The sequence below is a fragment of the Stomoxys calcitrans genome, chromosome 2 (genome assembly GCF_963082655.1).
Source record: "Stomoxys calcitrans chromosome 2, idStoCalc2.1, whole genome shotgun sequence".
Taxonomy (NCBI): domain Eukaryota; kingdom Metazoa; phylum Arthropoda; class Insecta; order Diptera; family Muscidae; genus Stomoxys; species Stomoxys calcitrans.
The window spans coordinates 146233740-146247063 of NC_081553.1; the positions used below are offsets into that span (position 1 = coordinate 146233740).

The 13324-nt window shown below is 39.1% G+C and overlaps 1 long non-coding RNA gene across 1 annotated transcript; it reads left to right on the top strand.

Moving 5' to 3' along the window:
* Window positions 1-1283: 1283 nt before the first annotated feature.
* Window positions 1284-12228, top strand: LOC131995173 (uncharacterized). Its single transcript, XR_009397226.1, has 3 exons — window positions 1284-1383; window positions 11670-12108; window positions 12143-12228. It is a non-coding gene; the product is annotated as an uncharacterized LOC131995173 (long non-coding RNA).
* The last annotated feature ends 1096 nt before the right edge of the window (window positions 12229-13324 follow it).

Sequence of the window (13324 nt, forward strand, 5' to 3'; positions counted from 1 at the left end):
CAGCCATCGTGAAAAACACTTAAACCCAGAAACCGTACGCGACTACCAGACAGCATTAACCTAGAAGCTACAAAATACCACCCAGACATGGGCCGACATAATAGCAGCATGAACGGTGACGGCCGTCAAAGGCATTGCTAGACGATCCCAACACCTATGGATAAGCATCGAAACTATAGGAGAAATAAGACACCAGAAACGTCTGTGCAACGGTCTTCTATGGGCAAAATCACGTATAACAAAAACCTCAGCAAGGACTGAATATCGCGCCTCCGCCTAGTTAGCAGAGATAAGTGGATATATTTTAATATGCTAGCGGCGCAAGAAGAAAATGCAACTCATATTGGAAACGTGCGTGAAAAACCAGCGGCAATAATGAAAGATGTGGACGCATCAGAATTAACATAGCCCGAACAGCAATTAGAGCGGTGGCGGGAATTTTTCAGCTCCGAAGGACCAACAACCGAGGACGCAAGCTCCGACCCACGCAGGGATATATCCATGGTCTATAATTTGATATAGCTCATATTTATTTGAAAATGTATATAAGGTTCCGCCTCGCCGAACATAACGCGTTTTACTTACTTTAACATTTAACTTTTTAGACCTTTTTAGCCTTGTTTGTGCTACCTGCAAATACAGTATGTCATCAATCATATAAGACAACGATAATCAGATGATCAGTTGAGATCAACCAAAACAAATATCAAGCATTACGAATATTGGGAATGCAGTAAGAATGTTCTTTGTTGATTCCGAAAGGCATGTGAAAAAGCTGGTATATTAGATTTAAAACAATAATCGATTCGCATGTGTGCAATAAGCATGATCATTGAGCAATTTGAAGTCAAATTTGAACTTTCGATTTTTTTAGACGAAACGCCTGTAAAAGTTCCCAAGAACATTACATTAAGGAACATCCTTTTTATGCTGAGTCCGAATGGCGTGTCGCATAGTGACACCATTTGGGACAGAAAGATAAATGTCAGGATACCTCACAAATGTAACTAGCATTAGTAAGGGGATAACCACCTTTTGGTGGTTCATATTCGGTTTCATATGCGGACATGCTAATATTTGCACCACGGTGGCCTCTTTTCCAAAATTTTAGAAAAAAGATTTTAAATACATTTTTCGGCAATAAATTTAAACAAAAAAACTTTTTTCCTAAATTTTAATTTGTTTAAATAGTTTATTAACCAAAGGTTTAGACAGCTCAAGCACGTTTCTTGTTTTGTTTTACTGTCAAACATTTTCAGTTTGTTCTATAATTTAACCATAAATCGTCTTACAAATGAACAGCGCTTTCCAATATTGAATTTTATTATCAAAAAGCATGGTCTGTTAAGAAATTTATGGACGAAGCTCATTTTTGGCTCATGGGTAGGTAAATAAACAGAATTGTCGATTTTGGAGGGAAGATCAGCCAGAAGCATTGCAAGAGCTACTAATACATTCTAAAAAAGTCATAGTTCGGCGCGGTTTATGGGGTGGTGGCATAAGTGGACCGTACTTTTTCAATGATGATGCGAATCGTAACGTAACTGTGAATGGTGAGGGCTATTGTGAGATTATATCCAACTTTTTTCCCAAAATGCAAGAGCTTGACTTGCATGACATCTGGTTTCAACAAGACGGTGGCACATGCCATACAGCACGCGTAACAATGGACTTATTGAGAGGCGAGTTCGGTGAACCTTTTTTTCACATTCAGGGCCGGTCAATTGGCTTCCTAGATCGTGCGATTTAACGCCTTTAGACTACTTTTTGTGGGGCTATGTTAAAGCTCATGTCAATACAGACCGCCCGCTTCAATTGACACATTGGAAACAACACTGAAGCATTTGTTCGTGAGATACCAGCAATCACCGTCAACATTTGCATGAAAAACTCTTCAAACATTAAATTATACGGACGGTATAATCATTACAAATAAAGATTTCATGAATTTTTCTTAATTTTATATATATTTTTTTTTTGTTGTTTAAAAACTTTCCTATTAAAAAAATCACTCTTTACAATGGTACAATAATCTAGTTATTGTAATGGTACAATAATCTAGTTCACGTTGAAAGTCATATAATAATTACTTATTCTAAGGTCCAATCAGGAGATCGGTTTTTATGAGAGAGGAAAGAAGCCGATGCCTTTTTTCTACCAAATTAGCGTTTGATTTTAGTACAGCTTGACTTAAGTAGAGCAGCTTAATTTAAGTACGTTCTAGGTTGTTTCAAGCTTTATACATACTTGAAATTATTCTGACCATACATGAATGAAGCCAATTAGTACTTGATTTATTCCCCAAACCTCAAAAGAAAAAAGCAATGAACCATAATTTGTAATAATGGTATGGAATAATAAAACAAAAATTAAGTAAGAAACTGTGAAAAACAAAATACTGTGTTTGGAAGAATCTCGATACAATCTTCCCGCTGCGATATGCATGCCTAACTGCACTAGAACAATTTGAGCACAGATAGTTGCCGATACTAGCATCGCTTCGAACCATCCTTTCCCTCAAACGTTCATGCGATAAATTGTCACCTTCTTAAAATATGTCGACAATGCAAAGAGCTGGTATTAAAATTGGTGTATAAATATCAACTCTCCTTCATAATGACAAGTCATAAATCTAACTAACGATTTTTTTCAAATTCTAAGATTTAAATCGAGAGATGATTGCGTGAGTGCTATAAATGTTTGTGACAAATGTTGAGTTACATATTGGAAATACACTTGGCATCGTTTTGAATATTATACGAAGGTTGCGTTTTTTTATTTCGGGATTGGACAACCCTTGTGTTGCAATCTGCCAACTGACAACTCTATCGTAAAGCTTGGCATTTTTGAGGTTATTCGTACTGACAACGTTTTGACATACGAGCGCTATTTGTGTTGTTTACAGTAACTTAAAAGATTCAACTCTTCAAAAAAAAATGTGCGATTACTTTGTACAACTTTCGAAGTGGATTTACAACAGTGCTTCGATGAACTTAAGTAAATTTTTGGACACGAAGCTCCATCAAGGACTAGTGTTTATGGATGGAATGGTGAATTCAAAAGAGGTCGTAGTTCACTCCAAGACGAATTTCGTGAAGGTCGTCCAAAATCAGTTGCTGTTCCAAAAACCATTGATGCTGTGCGCCAACTGATATTGCAAGGTCGTATATACCGTAGATATGTAACACTTGCAATTGGTCCTTGTGTTATGCAAAATTTTGTGATAAATTATGGTTGGTTTGGTTGAAATTAGGGTGCGGATATTAATCCGCCCCATGCCACTATGGACATACACCCCAGCCAGTAATCGGCTTGTTGTGCTCTCTTAAAACTAAAATGTAACCACGAAAAAGAAAATATGAAGTTATGAATTCCGTGCTACTTACACAGTCCTTACCACTCCCCTAAGTTGGATCATGTCTGGTATTTTGTCCCCACCTAAGCACCTTGAATAATTGAGCTCGAAGTCTTATGTGTCCCGTTATGATACCAAAAGCTATACTGACCTCCTTCTTACTTCCTTTCAGTAATAGCCTCGTCCTCTCACGATCTGGATCATCCCATAAGACTTTCGCCGACCTACCGACTGATTCGGGCGTTCGTAGCCTACGCCCTTAAATTGCACTGCGTCGTCCCGAAAGGCTTCGGGTTAACCAGATTATTCACTGCAGTCCTCTGGCCTTTACTGCCAAATCGTCTGCCATTTAATTTCCCCTTACTCCGTTATCCCGGCTCCCAACCGATGCGGATTGTGCCATCCACAAGGCGTTAATCTTCTTCTTACACTGTTCGTGACCTTACCATCCTGGTTGTTTTTGCCCTTTTGGCCATTTTGCTGTCCGTAAATATGTTCACATTCGACGTCCTCTCGTTGGCATCACACCACTTCACGCATTCAGTGATCGCCCGGATCACCGCCTGCAGGACCATATTATGGTCAGGCAGTCGAAAACAGATCTCGGTCCCTATGTTCTCAATGTAGACTCCCAGGACCACTCTATCCCCTAACTTTGATCCATCCGTGTAACATGATCTTACATTTATGGCAACACTAACAACATTGCCTCGCACTCGACCTCATGTGTCGTTTCCTATCGGAAACCTCTTCCCTTCCTTCCGGGTTTCCTTTCGTCGCCTCGATTATACTGCGATGATATGAGGTGCCTTCATTCACAATCCATTCTCCCATCCCCACCCCATCCCATCGCATCACACTTAATCTGTATGTCAATGGGTCGTATATCTGGTGGGCGTGGTTCTCATCGCTCTGCCTATGCCAAGACAACTTGTTCTCTGAACCAATTGTATGGTCCTAATGTTGCACCTTTTCTCCATGGCTGTCCCCAAACTACTGAGACGTAAGTAAGTATTGATTTAATCAGGCTCCTATAGAATCAGTGGACTATCCCCGGATTGTGGTCCAATTTCGAGTCTACGGCCCGTCTACATACTGCTCAATATCTGTGAGCCTTCTCAGTACGCTCCTGAATGTGACACATCCAATTAAGTTTCCTATTCAAGATCACTCCTAAATATTTGATCTTGTCAGATATCAAATTGGTTTTTTGAGGAAACGGAGTGGGTCAAATTGGCCCTACTTCGTCTTCCTTGTAAACAGGCATATTTCAGTCTCCTCTTGATTAACATTGAGACCTCTGGGTCTAGCCCAGTCATATGCCATATGCAAGAAGCGTATGTCTTGGCATCGAAGTATTCTTTAATTGTATGCACAAACTCGTGGAGTATTTTACTGGTTGTATTTGAGCATTTCGATGGATGTCCTACTATTTATCATGGTATCCACAATACGTCCCATGGTTTTGAGTAGAATGGACGTAAGGCTTAAAGGTCTGTAGGCCTCTGGTGTCGCAAAATTTGTCTTGCCGGACTTGGGTGTAAATACCACCCTTGCCTTCTGCGATGCTTTCGGAGTATATGCAAGACCTAGGCATGCTGTGAAAATAGCGGCCAGATGCAGCGACAGACAGTCAGCCTCCTTTTGTAGTAACGCCTGAAAAATTCCATCAGGTCCGGGGACTTAAATAGTTTGAAGCTCTTCAAGGCTTCCTTGACCATAAAGTTCGTTATGGTAAGCCTTCGATCGACCTCCGGTATCTCCGTGTGTCCTCTCGTATCCTGTAGGAAATTGGTTTTCATCGAAAGACTCAACATGCTCTCCGTTGTCTCTAGACTCACTCCTATGTCGACTACTAACGTTACAGTTTGGACATGGGTTTTTGAGAGAAACTTTTTCATCTTGTCTACGTCATTAACGCTATCGACCTTTTCGTAGGAAAGCTTCCAGGATGCACATTTTGCCGCTCTGGTAATCTCATTATATTTCTTGCGTCGTGTTTAAAACACATACTAGTAAACTTGCGCTCTTTTACGTCGTTCTCTGTTGAAAAGTCTGCGGACCTTTTTCCCAATGCTGAGAATCTCCCCGGTCATCTAGAGTTTTTCTGGGGTGATCTCCTTTCTCGAAGAGAACAACTATCCTCGCCAACGTTTTCTTCTGATCAGTCCTCCGAAATCTGTCTAATTGGTTTTCAACATATTACGGAAACTTATCGGATTCGGCGCTGGCCGTGCTATTCTATCCCAGGTATGCTCTACCGTCTCTCTGTCTCATCACTGTTACATCCTACGTTGACAATTTTAGGGAAAATATATGATTTAAAGTTTTATGACAAATAACGCAGGTCCTTGGCCGATTTCCAAGGTTAGCATAGAATAATTGGTAGTTGATATGTTTCAATCCAGAAACTTTGTTCCGGGTCGTCCATGGCTCCCGAATTAAGGTAATATGAATTTTGTCCCTGCTGATTTTCTCCGTCGGAGCCAGTTGCTGTCTCGCTCCGGGGGAGGTTTATTTGGATGACCTCAATCATTGGTCCTCCATTAGATGGGCTTCTTGGAAGTGGGTGATGATCTCCAATCTTGAGAAGGCCGGTAATGGTTCCATAATCGAGTCCCTATTTGTTAGGCTGTATTGAGTCTACCATCTCTGCACTCCCTGATATTCCAATATTAGGATTTTTGCCTATACTAGTCTTCCAAATCTTGAGTAAACGGGCTTTTTGGGAGTAGGTTATGGTCTTATTCTTCTGCATTTTAGCAGTGTTTTGCCATTCGGGAGATCTGATTCTCTTTCCATCTTCCGTAGAAGCGCCTGGAATGTCAGTTCACTCCTCTCCAGCATACTGCGCCTTTGCCCGATTCCGCTGCCGGTACACACTTCTCTGTCTCCTTCGTCGTGCACCGGATCGCTTAGCATTGCCATTGCTCACTTCTGCCGTCATCCCGCTATCTTCGTCTTTCAATTCGGCTGCGATGACTGTTTCATTGACACTGTCGCTGTCTGAATCTGAATCGGAAACTCCACCTTTACTTAAAGGCTGTGGACGAACTGTGCATCTGGATTATCCGCGTCTTCCTCATTTGTCAATCTGACGACTTGTTGTGCGCTTGAAGTACAAATCTCGACTACAGGTGCCAAGGCACCCACACCTATCGGAGGGGAGGTCTGATGCCAACAGCGCAGCTGTTTGGTCTTTGGAGTCCATTTTGATCCTACTCCTGAAAGGCTTTAAAATTTTTCGTATAGATATATAGACCGCTCCATTCAACGGTTATTACAAAAAATTTATTAAGTTTTTTAATTAATTTTATGAATAGCTTTTTTCTGAGTGTGGCGGATATAAAATTAAAATAATAATTGGCAACACTCGTGCCAAGAAAAGGTTCGTATGACACCTGATAAGTAAATAAAGTGAAAATGCATGATGGTCAAAAAATGCCAGCTAGGTTTAATTGGGTGTGAAAATGTCAATTACCCCATAAATTTAAATAATAACAGCCTTTTGTAATGCAAATACATTTTATTGTCGTTCATCAGAGTAGAAGATGTTTTTGTTATTAATGTATGTGTTATTTCATGTATGTGTATGTGTTATTCCATTAATAATGTTGCACAAATCTCAGTTTCAGCACTGATGCACTGCAATTTTTGATTTGCTGCGATGGTATTGGCACTTTGGAGAAGTATAACGATTTTTATACCCTCCACCATAAGATGGGGGGTATACTAATTTCGTCATTCTGTTTGTAACTACTCCAAATATTCGTCTGAGACCCCATAAAGTATATATATTCTTGACCGTCGTGACATTTTATGTCGATCTAGCCGTCCGTCTGTCTGTCGAAAGCACGCTAACTTCCGAAGGAGTAAAGCTAGTCGCTTGAAATTTTGCACAAATACTTCTTATTAGTGTAGGTCGGTTGGTATTGTAAATGGGCCATATCGGTCCATGTTTTGATATAGCTGCCATATAAACCGATCTTGGGTCTTGACTTCTTGAGCCTCTAGAGTGCGCAATTCTTATCCGATTGGAATGAAATTTTGCACGACGGGTTTTGTTATGATATCCAACAACTGTGCTAAGAATGGTTCAAATCGGTCCATAACATGATATAGCTGCCATATAAACCGATCTTGGGACTAGACTTCTTGAGCCTCTAGAGTGCGCAATTCTTATCCGATTGGAATGAAATTTTGCACGACGGGTTTTGTTATTATATCCAACAACTGTGTCAAGCATGGTTCAAATCGGTTTATAACCTGATATAGCTGCCATATAAACCGATCTTGGGTCTTGACTTCTTGAGCCTCTAGAGGGCGCAATTCTTATCCGATTGGTATGGAATTTCGCACGACGTGTTTTGTTATGATACCCAACAACGGTGCCAAGTATGGTTTAAATCGGTTCATAACCTGATATAGCTGCCATATAAACCGATCTTGGGTCTTGACTTCTTAAGCCTCTAGAGGGCACAATTCTTATCCGATTTGAATGAATTTTTGCACGAAGTATTTCGTTATGATATCCAACAACTGTGCCAAGTATGGTTGAAATCGGTTCATAACCTGATATAGCTGTCATATAAACAGATCTGAGGATTTGACTTCTTGAGCTTCTAGGGGCGCAATTCCTATCCGATTTGGCTGAAATTTTGCATGACGTATTTTATTTTTACTTTCAACAACTATGTCAAATAAGGTTCAAATCGGTTCATAACCTGATATAGCTGCCATATAAACCGATCTGGGATCTTGACTTCTTGACCCCTAGAGGTCGCAATTATTATCTGATATGCCTGAAATTTTGTACGACGGATCCCCTCATGACCATCAACAAACGTGTTTATTATGGACTGAATCGGTCTATAGCCCGATACAGATCCCATATAAATCGTTCTCTCTATTTTACTTCGTGAGCCCCAATGGGCGCAATTCTTATACGAGTTGGCGGAAATTTTACACTGGTCTCCAACATATAATTTAATTGTGGTCCGAACCGGACCATATCTTGATGTCGTTTTAATAGCAGAGCAACTCTTTTCTTATATCCTTTTTTGCCTTAGAAGAGATGCCGGTAAAAGAACTCGACAAATGCGATCCATGGTGGAGAGTATATAAGATTCGGCCCGGCCGAACTTAGCACGCTTTTACTTGTTTAAATTTATATTAAAAGAGTACAAAACAAGTATTGTATGTAGGCGATAAATAGTGCGAGAATCGAGCTGGATTTACTATGCACATTTTATTGTAGCCAACCGGGAAAGTTATCTTTCACATATCTCCTAACTAATCTTCAACATATATTTTGAATCTAGGTTAGGTTAGGTTAACGTGCAGTTAATAAACCACCCCATGGCATTATGGACATACACCTGAGCTGGCAAACGGTTTGTTGTGCGCTCTAAATACCGAAAAGTAACTCCGAAGAATCTATATATTGAACTTCTTGATTACCGATACTTTTATTTACATTTTGCTTGACCGATTCAATATGGCGGTTATTGATTGAATTAAATAATTTCGATCTAATATCCGTACGGGTGTCTTGAAGATATTAAACATACTATTGACGAAATTCCTACTGATTATCTTTGTTGAATATACGGTAAAAGGAATTTTATTGCCCCCCTTGAACATCGTCGCAATGTGGGTTGTTTGGCGCTGTTCTATCGGTACTTTCATGGTGTGTGTTCGTCTGATATTCGCCTTCTTATTGCTGATTTAAGGATGTTTTTCAGGGATACTAGACATTTCAAGAACTCACATCCGTTCGTAATTGATTGGCCAGCGGACCGCACAATGTATTATAAAGAGAATTCTTATTTCACTCGAACGTTCGTATGTGGAATCAACTTCCGGCTAATGTTTTTCCCACCCACTATGACATCCAGAGAATTAAGACAAATGTCAATAAACACTACACACCTTTCTCCCCCCTCCAATTCCCAATTTCCTTTCCCCAACGTAATGCACAGCATATATAGGAGACATCCCCTGCATGTTGGTTGATAGAAAAAAAAAAATATATATATATATATATCGTCGGCTTAATGCTATATTGGTTCATACGCCACTTTCGAGTGCTTTGAGTTAGGATCAGTTTTTGCGCCTTTAAAGCACATACTTTAATTGTGTTGCAATCTGTCAATTGACAGCTGTATCGTAAAGCTTGACATTTATAGGATATACGTAATAGGAACGTTTTGACATATGTGCGCAACTTGTGTTGTTCACAGTAACTTTCGCCGTGGATTACCTCAACAGTAGTGCATCGATGAACTAAATACAATTTTTGGCGATGGACCAGTGTTTATCGATGGTATGGTCAATTCAACCGAGGTCGTAGTTCACTCCTAGACGAATTTAGTGAAGGTCGTCCAAAATCGTTGTTGTTCCAAAAACCGATGATGCTGTGCGAAAACTGATACTGCAAGATCGTCATGTGAGTTTGAGACAACCATAGGCATTAGTGGGACCAGCACTCACCATTGCATGAACATTTGACGGTCGAAAATATTTGTTCGGGTTGGATCACACACAATTTGTCAATCGGAAATCTCGTGTCGATTGGTCGAAAGAAATGCTCCGAAAATAAGATAGCGGTGCATCGAAACACGTCTATGACATCGTGACAATCGATAGTAGGATCAATATTTTGCCAGCTCTACACCATGGTTGCTGTAGTGGTATCCTATGGCTTTACTTTTCCATTGCAAACATTTTTCGACCATTAACCTTTTCACTACCTATGTCCCCTACATGGGGCATGATTTTAACAGTCCACTGTTCATTACTCGTATTATTTTTGTTATATTTTTTTATTTGAATGTACTAAAGTTACTGTCCTTATATTTACATATCAATAGTGGACAGCAAAACACGCATTTAGTCAGTTTAATTTTGATTTTGTGTAAGGCTGTCGGCTAAAAAGCATTTTTCTTAAGTTTGATTTGGTTATTTTGGTGATCTATTGCTAACTTACAAACGGATATTAGAATAGTGTTTATTTGCTTTAAATATTAGAATAGGGTTTATTTGGTACGCATGTTTAAGGTCATACCAAAAGTCGTCGTGCAATATTTCAGCTAAATCGGATAAGAATTGAGCCCTTTATAGGCTTAAGCAGTATAATCGGGAGATCGGTATCAGGTTATGAAACGATTTGAATCATACTAGTCATAGTTGATGGAAGCCAAAAAATTCACTTCACACAATATTTCAGCCAAATCGGATAAGAATTGTGCCCTCTAGAGGCTCAAGAAGTCAAGATCCAAAACCGGGTTATTTGGCAATTATATCAAAATATGGTCCGATATGGCTATTTACGATCCCGCCCGACCTACATTAATTTGTACAAAATTTCAAGCGCATTCCTTCGAAAGTAAGCGCGCTTTCGACGGACGGACGTGGCTAAATCGACTTGAAATGTCAAGACGATCAAGAAGATATATACTTTGTTGGGTCTCAGTTCAATATTTCGATGTGTTTCAAACAAAATGAAACTGAAAATTGGAGATCAAGCCTAATGTGTGGGTAGTGTATTCCGAAATATTCATGTCCTTTGTGGTGGACATCGGTAGTGAAATGTTGTAAAATCTTAATTAGGTTATTGTACCGATACGTACCGATTTGGACCAAACTTGGCATGTATGTTGAAAGCCTTAACAGAACTTGATGAATTCTGTTTTCTTCAGCCAAATCGGATAAAAATTGAGTCCTCGAGGGGCTCAAGACGTCAAATGGGTCGAGCGCTATTTATGTGAGCTATATCGGGTTATAGACGGTATTGAAGCAAACTTTGCATGTAAATTCAAAGTCGTATTAGTAGTCAACCTGAAAAATTTCAGCGAAATCAGATAATAATTGCGCCATCTAGGGGCTTAAGAAGTCATATCGGTCGATCAATATATATGGGAGCTATATCCGATCATGAACCGATATGGCCCAATTTTAATCCCCAACGACATACATCAAGACAAGTGTCTATGCAAAATTTGAAGCCAATTTTAGCTTTATTCTCTTTAAATTCATTCATTAATTCGTAATTTTTTGTTGGATTGACTCCATTGACTACCAATGTCCTCCCAGAAAAACATTATGCTAACATATATACTGGAAAAAACTATTATGTGCTTCTAAACACTCCAATAAGAGAAAATAATTTTATCATTGGTACTTTTAATTCGGTAGTGAAAGGGCTAGCTAGGCTCGTCTCGAAAGAGAAATAATATGAAGAACAAATATTTTTATTTGTTCAAGATAGAACAATAAATATTATGCGTTAACAGTAACTGTTTATCTTTTCCAGGTGGATCAGTTCCCTTGCAAATGACTATACCACTGTTCAATTCAATTGCTAAAGAATAGTTTTTTAAATGCCTTAAAACAAATTGCTTTGGCAGATAACATTTTGATTACATATCTTAACTCTTGGAGTGGAAAAAAGTATATCAAGTTTCTTAAGTTGCACAATAAAATAAACAGCGTTATCTGTTAAGGAAAGGATTTGATCGAAGTCGTAAACCTGAGAACTGCCATAGTTTGTCCAGTACAATGATAAAGATATCACAATAGCAAAGGGATAAAACTTATAAGCATTGTAAAGGAAATCTTTATATTGGAGTGTGCTGCTGGCTTCCAAAATTGATTAGTGGTATTAACAAATACTGCCTGTTGATGTCAAATTGAATTTTTCTGCTTTTGAAGAGCACTGATTTCAATTTCACTTTTCCTATATTGAAATTTAAGTTTTGAAATTCTCAAAGTTTGTGTATTCCCCAGCTCACCTGCAGATTTAGCATTAAGTATAGTAGAAGACAAATGGAATAAAATGCCAGCTATAAATATACAATATATCCGAAAACCCCTTCATAAGAATTATCAAATTCTGCATCAAGGACAACTGGTATTTTAAGTACAAGGACAACATTTACCAACAATGGAAAGGGCTCCCTATGGGATCACCTGCATCCCCAATTATAAATAATATTGTCATGAAAGAGCTTTAAGAAAGATCAATAGCAAGCTGTGATCTTAGTCCTGATACGACTTTTTTTAGGATTGTAAAAATACGTGCAATAGATAAAACACTGACGACTCCAGCTAGATTGAAAATTGATTTGCACCTGAAACCGACCGCCTCGGGGGAGTGGTTAATTTCTATTCTAAACATTTGAAAGGAATAATACTTGACACAGCATCCCATTTTACCAATAGAGTCTTAACAGTTAGTGACGTGGAATACCATCCCAAGAACATAAAAAAATCAGAAAAATCTTGCAACGAAACAGCATTTCGGGAAAAGCAATACAGTCTACTCAATAAAATAACCAAAACTCTTGACATGCTTAGGAAACATGCCCGTATACTGGACAGCACATTGAAAGACCTGCAGACCGACTTACAAGTAGGAACGAAATAGTAGCCCGCCGACTATATATTAGGATACCGACTGTGACGGCATGGGTCGAATTATTTTTACGGATATTAATACACTAACATATGGATCTAAGATGGAGAACGGAACCGGTTGTGGTGAACCGTATTGCGGTGAACTTGACATCAACACCTCTTTGCGAATGCGTGATGACTGCATCATGGTCCTAGCAGAGGTCTTTGTGATAACTAGGTCGTCAGGGATTGTGTTATATCCACAGTAATAGAACGATATAACATCTGTATCTACAGCGATAGTCAATCAGAATTGAAGGCTTTTGTTGGTACGAGCATTAGATCTAAAGTATTGGGTTGTTTTTGAGAGGTCTCAATTGTACTCATTATCTGGCTTTATGATGGGTTAATTGACATAGGGATATTATAGAAAATAATATGGCGGACATACTTGCGAGATCGGGTGCGAGCCTTGCTCTTGCGTCAATATTCGATGTATACCCACCACTATCGACCATTTTCCATGGAATCAAGTGGCGTTATAAGGATACATGAGTAAATCGCTGAAATTCA